Source organism: Pseudopipra pipra, chromosome 2 (assembly GCF_036250125.1).
Source record: "Pseudopipra pipra isolate bDixPip1 chromosome 2, bDixPip1.hap1, whole genome shotgun sequence".
Classification (NCBI taxonomy): domain Eukaryota; kingdom Metazoa; phylum Chordata; class Aves; order Passeriformes; family Pipridae; genus Pseudopipra; species Pseudopipra pipra.
In genome coordinates this window covers 114,081,413-114,094,184 of record NC_087550.1, presented here as the reverse complement: position 1 = coordinate 114,094,184, position 12,772 = coordinate 114,081,413, and the positions used below count along the sequence as shown (strand labels likewise).

Below are 12,772 nucleotides of genomic sequence, written 5' to 3'. Positions count from 1 at the left end.
GGGATGAGGGCTTCCTGAGCTGCTTCTATTAATACAACAAAAATAAATGGGGTTTTGGATGGATGGTCTCAAAGGGCTGGATGGTCTTAGAGCAGAGGATTTCAAGCCTTTGTTAACAGTAAGGACAGTATATGCTACTGGACTTAGCCATCTATGGTATAAATGCACACCCCACTCACCCCAGTGCTGGGGTTAAGGAGAATTCATTTTTCTTCCTTCTGTGGACTGGGGTTGTTGAGCTGCACTTGCCTCTCCCACACTTCTGCTGCTGTCATTGGCATCTCTTTTTAATCACCTACTTCTGCCTTTTCCTTTGCTCACAGCTCCGCTCCATTCTCTTTTCTTCTTCATTGCCTCCCCTTGCTCTCCTCTCCTCCAGTAGTTTTCACCTTGACGTTGACACTGTTGCCACAGAATATCCAGACAAAGCCAGCATTCATATAAAAAAATAAAATAAAATAAATTTAGGTAGCTTGGTGAGTCCCAGCAAAATTCTTACAGTACCAGGCAGACCCTGAGAAACCGAGAACCCAGAAGAGAGATGGGGCATTTGCTTTGCAGCATTTGGAATTTTGCAACAGTTCTCATGAATTGAATACCAATTTTCTCCTACTGGTTCGTGACCCAAGCATTGTAAGGAAAACAATGACTGTCACTGGTGTCAGTGTGTGTTCCTAGTCCATAACCTGAATGTCAAAGCAACAGAGTTATGGGATAAAAGGCAAAATGGCACAGCTGACTGAAATTTCCTAAAGGGCAATAGACAAAAGTATCAGAATAAAAGGAGACTTTCTTCACCATTTCAGAAAAATTCTGATCAGAACTAGCAAAAGAGAAAATCACAGATTTGTGGGTGACACACTGAATTTTTTCTGTGTCTCATACTGTGTGTCTGAGCACACAGTATTTACTGACAAGATATTAAAAGGAACCTCTGGTCTCCCCTGACTCCTCTTTTGAGCCGGTTCTTTCTGTTCGGGCTCTGGAAGCAGAATCTATCCCAGGAAAAGCCTTCTCAGCAATGGAACTGAGGTGGGCCTTTCACTGCCAGGATATTTATCCTTATTCTACTGATAAATTTCAATGCACAACCAAAACTAACTTCACTTCTTGACCTCAGCGCAGCCTGGCCAGCTCAGCATACCACGAACATGAGATGGACACGTTGAACAAACTCTGTGTTTAAAACATTTCCTTTTGTTCTTTAGCCCCCAACCACAAAAAGCAGCGTATACAAAACTCAGAGAGATGTGGGACAAAGGGAAGATGGTATCTTCTGAGCCTGTTAGCCCACAAAGCCTGGGCATTCTTCTCCTCCCTGAAAGGACATCATTCCCACATGGGGTCAGGACCAACTGTTGGGTCAAGCCTAATCACACATCGACTTGCCAGCTGTTCCCTCCAATGTGACAACTGATTTTAAGCAAGCTGCCTTTACACCCCTTCCCCCTCATCCCTCACAGATGCCTGTCATCTTCACAGTCTCATACCAGAATGGAGGGAGACATTTGCTGTGTCTCTGCTGTTCAGGGAAAGCCCTTCCCACACTAAATTTTAGGACTGAGTCCAGACACCATGGCACAAGCCCGGTTCATGCTCAGCTGCCTCCCAGTCCCTCCCTCTTCACAGCTCGTGGCATTAATGGCTCATCTCAGGGAACAAGCCATGCCAGGCCTCTGTATTACTGAAAGATGTGGTGGCAATGGGAGGATAATGTCTGAAGATGAATGCAGCCATCATTTCTGCTTCATCACAGCCCCCAGGAGAGTGCACAGAGAATTGATCTCCAGAAGACAGGCTTGGGACAAAAGAGTGGGGAGAGGGCTGGTGTGAGGGGTTAGTGAGTGAGGAGAGGGTGGTTTTTTAGCTAAGATTCTCCTAAAGACATTAAAGATAATTCCTCACCCTGCCAAATCTTTCCATAGGTGCTGTAAGCCATATCCCAGTTGCTTCAGTAAGGAAGGCAAGGCTGTGTCATGGCCAACAGCTCAATTAATTGCCACGGGTACTTTGTAAATCACAAATGCTTAGCTTTTTCCTCAACCAATATTCATTGAAAGCATTTTTCCATGTCTGTGGTCTACTGCAAGCTAATAGAAGTTGTACTATGGGTGCGCTTCAGGATCTGTGGTTCGTTTGAGTGCTTTCACAGATTTCTTTAATCTGTCCGAAATTGCAGGTTTCAAGTAACCTTTAGTATTTAAGCCAGACGCCTCCAATTAACTCTGCTCCCGTAGCTGAACGTACCAGGGAGGCCCAAGGCATTAAAATGAGTTGCAAGCAGAAACCTACCCAGAATAAATATAATTACAACCTAAGCTTTATTGTTCACAACGGCCTGACCTCCAGATGGTAACTCGCACAATTAAAGGGCTTTTATTTTTTCCAGAAAACAGACAAGGGGGGGAAAAATGAGAAGAAAATGAAAAGCCACACACAGTGCCTCCCTCAGTTTCCCTCCAGCAACCCAGAACTGCTGCTTAGTGCCAGGCTGTCCATGTTCTCCTGTATTTGGGAGTCATGGTCCCTGTGAGACATCCAGGAGTCAGGGGCGTGAGGTGGCATCACCCCAAAGGCTGAACCAGACAAGTGAGTGGCTGCTGGTTGGGGTCTGGAGCTCCTGTGCTCCCCATGGGAGCACTCCTCCTGCTCCCGTGTGGCTTGGGATTTGGGATAGCATTCCCCAGCTCAGCTGTCAGCAGCCTGGCGTACCCAGCGCCTGTCTGGGTCAAGGACACGCTGTTCTTGTCTGCTGCTGCCACTGCTGGGGAGATAAACGCTGTGCTGACCAAGGGCTTATCACTTTCCACAGCCAGGCTGCTCCCTGCCTGCCTGGAAATCGGGACACCTGCCTCTGAGTCGAGCCCGGCGGGTCTGGAGAGACAAAAGCTTTCTGTGGGCACCCATCGAGGGCTGATATTGGAGGGGGAGACCTAGAAATGGCAGAGTTTTAGCAAAAACGTGTTTCAAAGCCAGGCTGGGCTCATCTGGCTGTGGTTTGTGTGAGCATACAGCAGCTCTGGGCAGCTGGGCTGAGCCAGCCCTCCAGCTCCAAGGTGAAATTTAAAAGAGGAGACTTGGAAAAAAGAAGAAAACAATCTGGCAAGAGGAACTGCAGGAATGAAATGCTTAAGTAAAAACTGCACATTTTGTTGCTTTGTCTCTGCACTATTGTGCCCTCCCTTTCAGTTAAATTGGGAACTGCTTATCATAGCAGTACCCAGCACTGGCATCACAGCCTGGGATGGAAGTGCAGCCTTTGCATTACCTTTGTAAGTCAGATGGTGGAAATGGCAAGAGCAAAAAATTAGTAGACATACAATTTCTTTTCCTCTTTTTCTTTTCTTCCGCTCGCATTTTGGCCACTTCATGTCAGTTGGATGACACTTATAGAACAAGACTCTTTTCCTTCACACTCTATAAGGAAAAAAAACCACCATAGACACACAAGTCAAGTCTTCTGCCATTGTCTGAACCAAGAGCACTGGCTCTTCTTTTTAACTTAAAGCAGAAATGTAACTTCCAATGAAAAACACCGAAATTACAGTCCTGCAGATGAAAGTCTTTGTATACCCACAGAAGAGTTATGCCATGAGGAAAGCTGCACCCACCAGAGAAGTATTTGTTCTTGCTCCAGACTGACCTGATTTGCAGCTTTGCCCCAACAATGAGGGTCATTTCTCTGTGCTCATTTATTTGCTGAGGCAACTTTCAAGGGTACCACATGCATAAGAATAGTTACTTTCTCTCTCCCATTGTAGGCAGATGTCCTGTGAGATTTTTGCCAGCTATACAGACCAAGCAAGAGGAGAACCCTGGAAAAGCCATCATCTGAGCTGTGCATGAACCATACCTATCCTTTACCCCCTGGAAGGAGAATTGCACACTTGCTGCTGCCTTCACTGATCCAAGCCCTGAGGTCAGTGCTGTGTGCATGTGAATCCAGGATGGAACAAGCCCAGGAAGGAGAAAATACCTCAAATTCTGTACTGTGCTCTGTAAGCCCCACATAATTAAGTGTAGCTATGTGTCACCCAGGGTTCCCTGGAAGGAGCCACATCCCAATCTTCCATCAGGTTTTGGGGGGGCCCCACCACACACAGCTGCCAAGGAGGAAGGCAACAGGCCATCCTGCTGGCTGCTGAGCATGTCAGCAGCTCTTCTCCCGCCCCAGCTCTCATGACTTTGCCTCCAGGATTGTGGCAGTGAAACATCTGCTCAAGGAGGGTGGGCTGGAGCTGAAGCTTCTCTGGTTCTCCTGCACCACCTCTCTCCACTTTTGCACAGTCCTGTGGCAGGTACTTAAACACAATGCACAGTCAAGACCATAGCACCTGTATCTACTTCCCTGCCTCTTGCAAATCTCTCTCCCTCCATACCCAATCCCCTTCTCCAGCCCCTCAGTTTCTCAGCCTTTCCCTTCCCAGCACAGCTGGCTGTTCCCAGTGGAAACACTAGAAATGTTTTGACTGAAAACCCAAAAGGGATAATCAGTGTGGGCAATTTCAGTTCAAACTGTTCACTTCTGGCAAAGTTGAGATGTAGATGAAAAAAGTCCTGTGATGGAAAGAGCCAAGGAAGCAGCCAGAGGCTGAATTCTGCCTGTTATGGGGAGGAGAACTGAACTCTGCTGGCTGGGACTGATGGGGATAGGCCACATATGGCATGTACCAGCTCCAGCACAGCAGATCAGAGTTGAAGAGAGGGGAAGGAAGAGATTTCACCCCCTGAGATGCTCTCAGAGCTACCCATGATCCTTATGAACTGACAGGCATCAGCCACCAACTCTCAGAGAACAAAGGAGAGATCCCAGTGCTCATGGCAGCTCTTCCAGGAAAAAAGAAATACATTCAGACTATGTGGTGGGGTTGTCTCTATTCCTTCTGTCTTTCTTCTTCCCTGCTGCCCTTTCCTTTCCAAGTTTAGACACCTGCAGCTGCCAGTTCAGGTTGTGCAGGAAACAGTTTTGTTACCTCTGACTGGAGATGGCAAATCCTGTTTGCCCAGTGCCCCTCAGTCTGGAGAGAGAGGAATAAAGGGACAACTTAGGAGAGATCAGGGCAAGCACTGCCCAGCTCAGGGTATTGCTCTGGCTGGGGAAACTTACCTCACTTGCACAGCCCTGTTAGCAGACACATCCCCTGAGGAGACGCAGAGGAGACAACAAGCCCGCAGCTGCAGCGATGCTGATGTGGGTGGTGCTGTGAATCCTTCGGGGGAGGTTCTGCTTCCCAGCTTCCCACTGTAGCAACCTGCAAGAGTTTGGTGCCCAGACCTGGACCAAAAGAGCAGCAACAGTGAACTCATAAACTCCATATTTAAATAGCCCAAAGGCTGCTTCTGCTGATGTCAGTATTTCTCCTCTGACACAAGCTCAAGGCTCAAGCTCTGATACCATCTTAGACACATCAGTGCTAAGCAGTGTCACTTACCCTAGAAGGCAAAAGACACCAATAGCCCAATAATTGCCCTTTTGTGTTTATAACAACTGAAAACTACATTTAAAAGTAAAAAACACACACTTACTTGCATGCAACAAAATTACTTATTTCTGGTCATAGAATGATAGAATGGTTTGGGTTGGAAAGGACCTTAAAGATCACCTAGTTCCAACCCCCCCTGCCTTTGGCAGGGGCACCTTTCACTAGACCAGGTTGCTCAAAGCCCTATCCAACCCTGCCTTGAACATCTCCAGGGAAGTGTCATCTTGTGTCCTTAAGAGAGAAGCCGGGATCATGGAGGCAACTGTTTCAAAACTGCAGGACAAATTTTCAGCCGTCTGAACATTTTTGAAATGTCAGAGGGAAAAAGGAGACAGACGAAATCCAAAGCCACTTAGGGAAAGCTAAAATGCTTGGTAGGAAGCTGTGGTTGTTGGCTCAGCGGTCCTGCAATGCCACATTATCTGCCCTGAGCCCGCTCCATTTTCAGACGAGGAGCCTGTGTGCAGACACTGACTCTGGGAGCAGCAGTTTGCTGCCAAGCAGAAACTTTCCTCTTTCCAAGCCAGAAATTGCCTGTTTTCTCAAGGCAAAAAAGTGATACCCCAGCTCACCAAGGAGCCTGACCATCCACAGGAGGTGGGAACAGCTGAGCTTCATCTGGCACCAGAGGAGGCTACAGCTTTGTCCTTGCAAGCATCTGTCATTGCGTGGAGTTGGGTGAAAAACCAGCAGAAAAGATAAAAAGAGAGGGAATTAGCTCAGAAAAAGATGACTAAACTCATGCAGCCAAGAGTTACTGTTCGCTGGAATGAATTTGGCAGGCCCACCTTTGTTTTTTAACATTTTCTGGCGATCATAAAGAGAAGCTTGTCATGCTCTGCAAAGCCAATCTCTGGAAGACTAGCAGATGAAGAATTTAACTTCTTGACTCAAACTTTGATGAGGAGATGTGCTGAGCCATATTTTTTGGCCGAAGGAGCACTGATTCATGGAGATGGGAAAAGAAAAAGAAAGGGATGGCTCTGGAGCTAAAGCTGCGGGTGCTGAGATGGAGCTGGCATGGCAGGCTGACCTGGGTGGCAGTCACAGGTTGCAAAGGGCTGTACTGTCCTCCCATGTCAGTGCAGACCAAAATCTGGGCCAGTCCCTCGTGGTGGCTGTGCACAAGGCTTGGTCTGACAAAGCCTTTTGGAGCCAGTGAGTGTTACCACCTTGCGAACACACGGCCTCCCTCAGACCTTCCTGAGTGCTGAGCACCCTCTGCCCCTTCGTGCCCTGAAGGTGTTTTAGCAATAGTTGGCAGGTTTGGCCCTGTCAGATATATAGACAGAGACGTAGGTAGGTAGGTATGCATATTTATTTATTTGTATACATATGTGAATGAAGTAATCTCATTCAAACTCCTCAAATTCGTGCCCAGACTTGGCAGGGCTTTCCCGTGACAGCAGCAGCTGTCTGGCCCACCACCCTGCACCCCCAGGGGCCAGGTTATTTGTGAGGGGCTTTTCAGTGTAACACCATGGTGGAGTGCCATCTGCTGGGCTTGTGCAGGGCTCTTCTGGCACAGGAGAGGAAGAAAGCGAAGAGAAACCCCAGAGCAATAGGCTGTGTCTGTGCTTGGCCATTAAACTTCCCTGAGAACCTTCCCCAGGCAGCTGCCAGGGGCCAGCCACAGCCAGGCTGGTTCACCCTGCAACTTGGCATGGCCTCTGCAAAACGCCTGATGGAAACACCCACTGACTCCCACCAACTCCCCAACCACACGGGAGAATTTCTGGGGAGAATCCCAGTGGATCAAGACCAAAAGCAGCACCCTGATGGTGTGGATGTATCAGCAGCAGGGATGTACCAGCAGCAGCCAGTGCCTAGGGATATCCCCTAGTACTAATCAACTCGTTAGCATGGATATTTTCTTTGTGTGATGTGCATGTGATAGACCAGGCCAGTTCCAGGGAGGAGGAGGAAGATGAGCAGATTTAGTATCTTGCAATCTTTACTATCTTGTGAAGCAGCTTTGAACCCTACCTGGAGGTATTTGCTTCCATCCATCAGCTACTCAGGGAGTTTGCACCCCCCCAAACGTACAGGCACTCCAGTTGACTCTCTGAAGGAGGCTGTGTGAATCTCTTATGCTCAAAATCTCTAAAGGGAAAAATCACCTCCCTTTGAGCCATTCCTGCCTGCTGCATCTTCTCTGATTCATCACAGATGGTGGAAGTTACTTGATTCACAGTTGCATTATGTTAACCCACCTCTGATTACAGTGTGAATGAGGAATACAAAAGGAGGAGGGAAAGAAGCAGGAGAGGGCTGGAAGCAAACTGCGAATTAAAGGCAAATCACAAGGTTGGTTTTGGGCTATTGTGTGAATGGGGGTGGCTCAGTTTTTTGCCATGCTGGGAAATTGAGAGACATACCATAGTGCCAAAGACCAAAGATCTTCAGGATACGAGCTAGTAAGATCCATGCATTTCTGTGCAGCTGCAGAGTGTTTCTGTCCCACCACTAAGGATCCTGGGAACCAAAGGAAAAATATATGGGGACAAACTTTGTTAAGAGCTCTCAGATAATGGTTATGAAAGGACTGAGTCTAAATCCATAAATGCTTTGCCAGCATTCAGTAACCACTAATTCTAGTTTCCTCAGTGAAATACGTCAAAACTAAGCTTCCTCTTCATCCATCAATCATCTCCCAAAAGCAGGAAAAGAGACCTTGATAGTAAGGAATGGTTAAACTGAACAAGCAAAAAGTAACATGTCCTTCAAAAGAAAGCACATACTTTCCTGGCTGTAGGGTTTTATTCATGTCCTTCCAGCCCACTCCAAACACAAACTTATCACCCTCTTTTTATGTGCCAAATCAATAACAGCTTGTGCGGGGATTGCGGAACGCTGCATCTGAAAGCCTCTCACACACTTTGCTGGAGTAAAGGGCTGATAATAATTAATAGCTGCCAAGGACATTCAGCCTTGTTAAGTGGTTGTTAGCATGGTTTTTTTCCCTGGACACAGCTTAGAGTGAGCCTTCCCAATTTTCCTGGACAGTATCTGCAGAACAGGAGGTTTCTCAGCATTTTTGTGCATATTCCCTGGCAGAAGGTAAAGAGAACATCCCATGAAGCCCTTGGATTGAAAATCTTGCTGAGGACTGGGTCTTAACCTCTTCTAAAATCTCTTCCCTAGCTGCACTAGGGAGGCACAGCTTTCCCACCCGTAAGGACATCCGGGCTTTGGTAGGTGAAGTAGCTCTGGCCAGACTTTCAGGTCACAGGGAAGTATTAAAACACTGCGTGCTGGAGGCTGAAGGTTTTGTTCCAGACTGTTTCTGCCTCTTGCTCTCGTTATTCAGCTGCTCTGATGGGGTTAGAATCCTTAGGAATTATGCCTGGATCGTAAGCTGCCTTTATTTTGCAGTCATTCTGGAGCTGATCCTAAAAGTGATGCTTTTGGGAGCAACAAGTCTAATAACATCACTCAACACAGTAGCTAAAGGAAGCAAGAGAGCTGAAGGGAAGGGTTCAGCTCCTGGCTCTGCAGCTGGCTTTTGTCAGCTCCTCTCAGACCAGAGGAGGCAACTTTCTGAAGCCTCCCCATTTTTAATTTTTTTTCCTTGGGCCATCTGGAGGCAGGAGAGCTGCAGGGCCAGAGGGCACCAAGCACCTCAAAGGCAGCGGTCTCACAAGAGGAAGGGTGAGCTGGCAGGCGGCCAGGAAAACAAATGACCCTGTCTCCAAATGCCTCGCAGGTAAACCTGGGTTCTTTAACATTTCTCGGCAGGCAGGTGTTTTCACTTCATCACTTCAGCTTCAGTTGCTGCTTCAATTTTTCATCAGAAGTGCTTGTAACAGCACGGGACACACCTCGACACGATGCAGTAGGGAGCAATGAACCAGCAGCTGCCATTTTCCCTGTGGCTTTCTCCCTTTAATAAAGGCAGGGGTGCCCTTTTGAAGGTGCCGGTGCTTGTGCTTGGGCAGCTGGAGCAAAGACCTTCAAACAGGTTGCACTCCTTGGTTTTCCCAGAGTTGTGTAGTCAACCCCAGGCTCTAGGATCAAGATAAGGGGTCAGACCAAGTTCTGGCTAAGTGTGATCAATGGGAAACACATGCCCAGCAGCCAGAGAATGTTGGCAGGCTGCAACAACTCTAGTCCCAGGATGAGTTACTGGGAGAGATAGCTGCTTATAGCAGGGCCCGGTCTAATTCTTATTCCCAGCAGTCAGGGAGACCAAAAATGCAGTCTAAACAAATGCAATTTATTCCATTAGCAGACATCAGAGAAGCTACCTGCCTTGACAAAACCCAGCTATGTTTCTAATTAAGCAGGGCTGGCTCAGAGACTCTATTCAAGACACTGCGGCTGCAATCCCAAATCCCCACAACAAATTACCTACACTTCTCACTGTTAACAGATGTACCTGTTTATCTAACCTTGTTGGTCAAATACTGGAGCACATCCTCACACAGAAGTGTTATTGTAGCTGCCACCTGAGATTTGTTTGATCAGGGCTTATGGGTTTTGGTCCGTGGATATAAGAGTCCGCTTACAGCCTGAAGGGCAGGAGTTTCTTTTTAAGGGTAAACAAAGAGAGGTCAGCAGGTGTTTAGGCTTCCCTCTCCTCATATCTCTTTGCTGTTCATGGCACCAGCACCTAAAGAGACTTTACTTTGCTCCTGGCTCACTGGCAGGAGTGAAGGAAAGCCATAGGGACACAGGTGCTCCTGCAAATTGGCTAAGGCAGGTATTTTATCCACCGCTGCAAACGAAAGTTGCTTTACCTTAGCAGGATCAGCCTGGTTATTTGTGCTATAACTGAAGCACTGATACATAATACGCAGGCTGGTGTTAAACCAGCTCACGTGGGTATGAGCCACAGCAGAGCCACGGCAACAGAGCTCATTGCCAAGTCCCCTGGAGACCTCAGGTCCTGCTGTCCAGGTCCCACCACACTGTGCTGTGGCCCTTGCTCTTGGTTTTCCTCCTGAGCAATAAGGACATTAAAAATGCCATATTTCTCTACTGGCTGCTTTTTGAAACCCATCTCCTGGTTCCCATCTAGCTGCCACAGCTATGAGTGGCAGTTCCAGGGAAGTGGCATCCGGCCACTGACAGAAGTCTGACCTTCTCTCTCACACGGGCAGTGGCAGAGGGCAATTGCTCTGTGAGAGGGAGTGAAGGAGGAGTAAAAGGAAAGTAAATCCTCATCTGCTTGGTCTCAGATGGATAATACTGTGAGACAGTAAACTGACATGCCCAGGGACCCAAAACACAGCTTGGGCCTGGGTGGCACCTCATCAGCAAGAGACATGGTGACAGTACTTTTCCTTTCTGCTTAGTTTTAAAAATAAGCACGCTTACCCGCTGCAGCAGTGGCCACTCAGGGTTCACTTGCTTCCCAGCTGTCCAGTTTCACCCTTCCTGGCAGGCTAGAGGGATAATCCTGCTGTTGTCTGTCCTGCCAGTACTTCACCTCCTGATGTGGTGGAGCATCTTGCCTGTCCCTCGTGCCCTGTGCTGCTGCACAAGAGGGAGGAGGGTCCTTGGAGTGCTGTGACCCTTCCACAGGAGCCCAGAGGGAAGAGAGGAGCAAGTGCTTTGCCAGAATCCCTGCCTGATGCAGGGTCCCTTGGGCTCCGTGCAAAAAGTAGCCTGTGAGTTGTGAGGTGGCTATTTCCACCTTTGGCTGTAGGAGTGGATGGATTGGAGCTGCCTCCCTGCAGGGCTGAGCCCTGCATCCCTGCTCCATGGCTTCTCACAGAGGGAAAGGAGGAGGAACTGGCTGCTGCTTGCTGGGCCAAGGACAGGCACACAGGCAGCATGGATGGTTTGGGAAGAGACGTGTACCAGCAGACCTGGGTTTCTGCATCTCTGTGCAACAGGAAAAACATTCGCCTATTCACAGCTGGAAACCCAGAGGTGCAAGGAATTTGGAGCTGAAGGGGGGCTGAGGAGGAAAGGACAGAGCAGCAGGGACATGGACTGGCTCTTGGGAAAGGAGGCAGAGCAGGCAGGGGCAGCTCCTCATCGGAGCAAGGTCTGGTGTGAGTGAAAGTGCTGACTGGAGGGGGCTGGGAGCACAGCGCAGAGGGGACGCTGGATGAGGAGTGGAAATGGTAAGTGGGGCAGAGTGAGGGACTTTAGGCAAAGGCTGAGGTCAGAAGAGGGGTGCTGGGTGCAAGGAAGGACAAAGAAGGTGAAAGAAGATGCACAATGGAGACGAGGGAAGGCACTGGGGAAAATAAGCCTTACTCTTATAAAGAATGTACCTTGGGGTTTTTTTGTTGGTGTTGTTTTTGTTTTTTTTCTGTTAAAGCTTTTTTAATTTTAATTGCAACTATTCAGTTTTTCTCCTAGCTTTCTCTGCTCATTCTTTCCCTCCTGGTCTTTGACCCTCCATTGGTAATTCCCCTTCAGTGTTTGCTAATTTTCTGTCTCTTGCCCTGCCAGTACAACTGTCATTGCATGCATTGTGCTGTGTCCTCTGTGAAAGGATGTAGAGATAGCAAACTGTATGTACAATACAAAGGCTGCTCTTACCTCTGCTCTGGCAAACAGCTCAGACTCCCTGCCTGCAATTATCCTTTTGGTTCTTCTCTCTGTCCTCTTCTTGTTCCTTCAGGCTTGGTTTTCCCATGTGTTTTCTGCAGTCTGGCTTCTTGCCAGCTTTGCTTCCCCACCTGGAGCTGGGTCTTTCCCTATTTGTGCCATGGGTATCACTTGCAGCACTTCTCCCCCTAGCCCAGACCAGCCTTGCTGAGGCAGCTGGAAGGGAGAGTGTAACAGGGAGGACGTGAAAGAGCATCTACTGCAGATCTCTGTGGTCATGGCCAGGGTCAGAGAGCCAAACGTTTATGGTTTGTGCGGGGGTGTTATGTAAATAACAGCAATTATTCATTGTCAAAACTTCACAGCTGAGCCAAAACTCAACCATTTTTGCTGGACTGTTCACAAAGGCTGCTACTTCCAAAGGCTCACTTGCAGCCAGACTTCAGCCTTCCTCTCAGAGCTGTAGAACTACGTTACTACTATTAAAGAAGTCACAGTTATAGTGAACTTGCCACATTATCTTCTTCTGCAACGGGAGATGTGGCTCTACTGACTATGGTCTCAAAAAATCATATTCTCTTCCTTTTGTGAATATATGTGAATTTATGAGTTCTTCAGCTTGTTACAAAGTGGCAACAGTGGCCTGAAAGTGCATGAGCACAACAGAGCATCACTTCTGGTGTGTTCAGTGTGTTTGAAGGACTCCCACTGAAGCGAACAGGAGCAACTTCCCATGAACTCAGCAGGTTTTAGAGCCTCTTGCACTGAGGTGTGTCAGCCTC

The 12,772-nt window shown here is 48.1% G+C and overlaps 1 long non-coding RNA gene across 1 annotated transcript; it reads right to left on the bottom strand.

Annotated features, from left to right (window-relative positions):
* Window positions 1-867: 867 nt before the first annotated feature.
* On the bottom strand, window positions 868-12,305 carry LOC135410347 (uncharacterized). Its single transcript, XR_010428641.1, has 4 exons — window positions 11,982-12,305; window positions 7,862-7,958; window positions 5,108-5,275; window positions 868-5,018 (listed from the first exon to the last, which is right to left on the bottom strand). It is a non-coding gene; the product is annotated as an uncharacterized LOC135410347 (long non-coding RNA).
* Window positions 12,306-12,772: the final 467 nt, after the last annotated feature.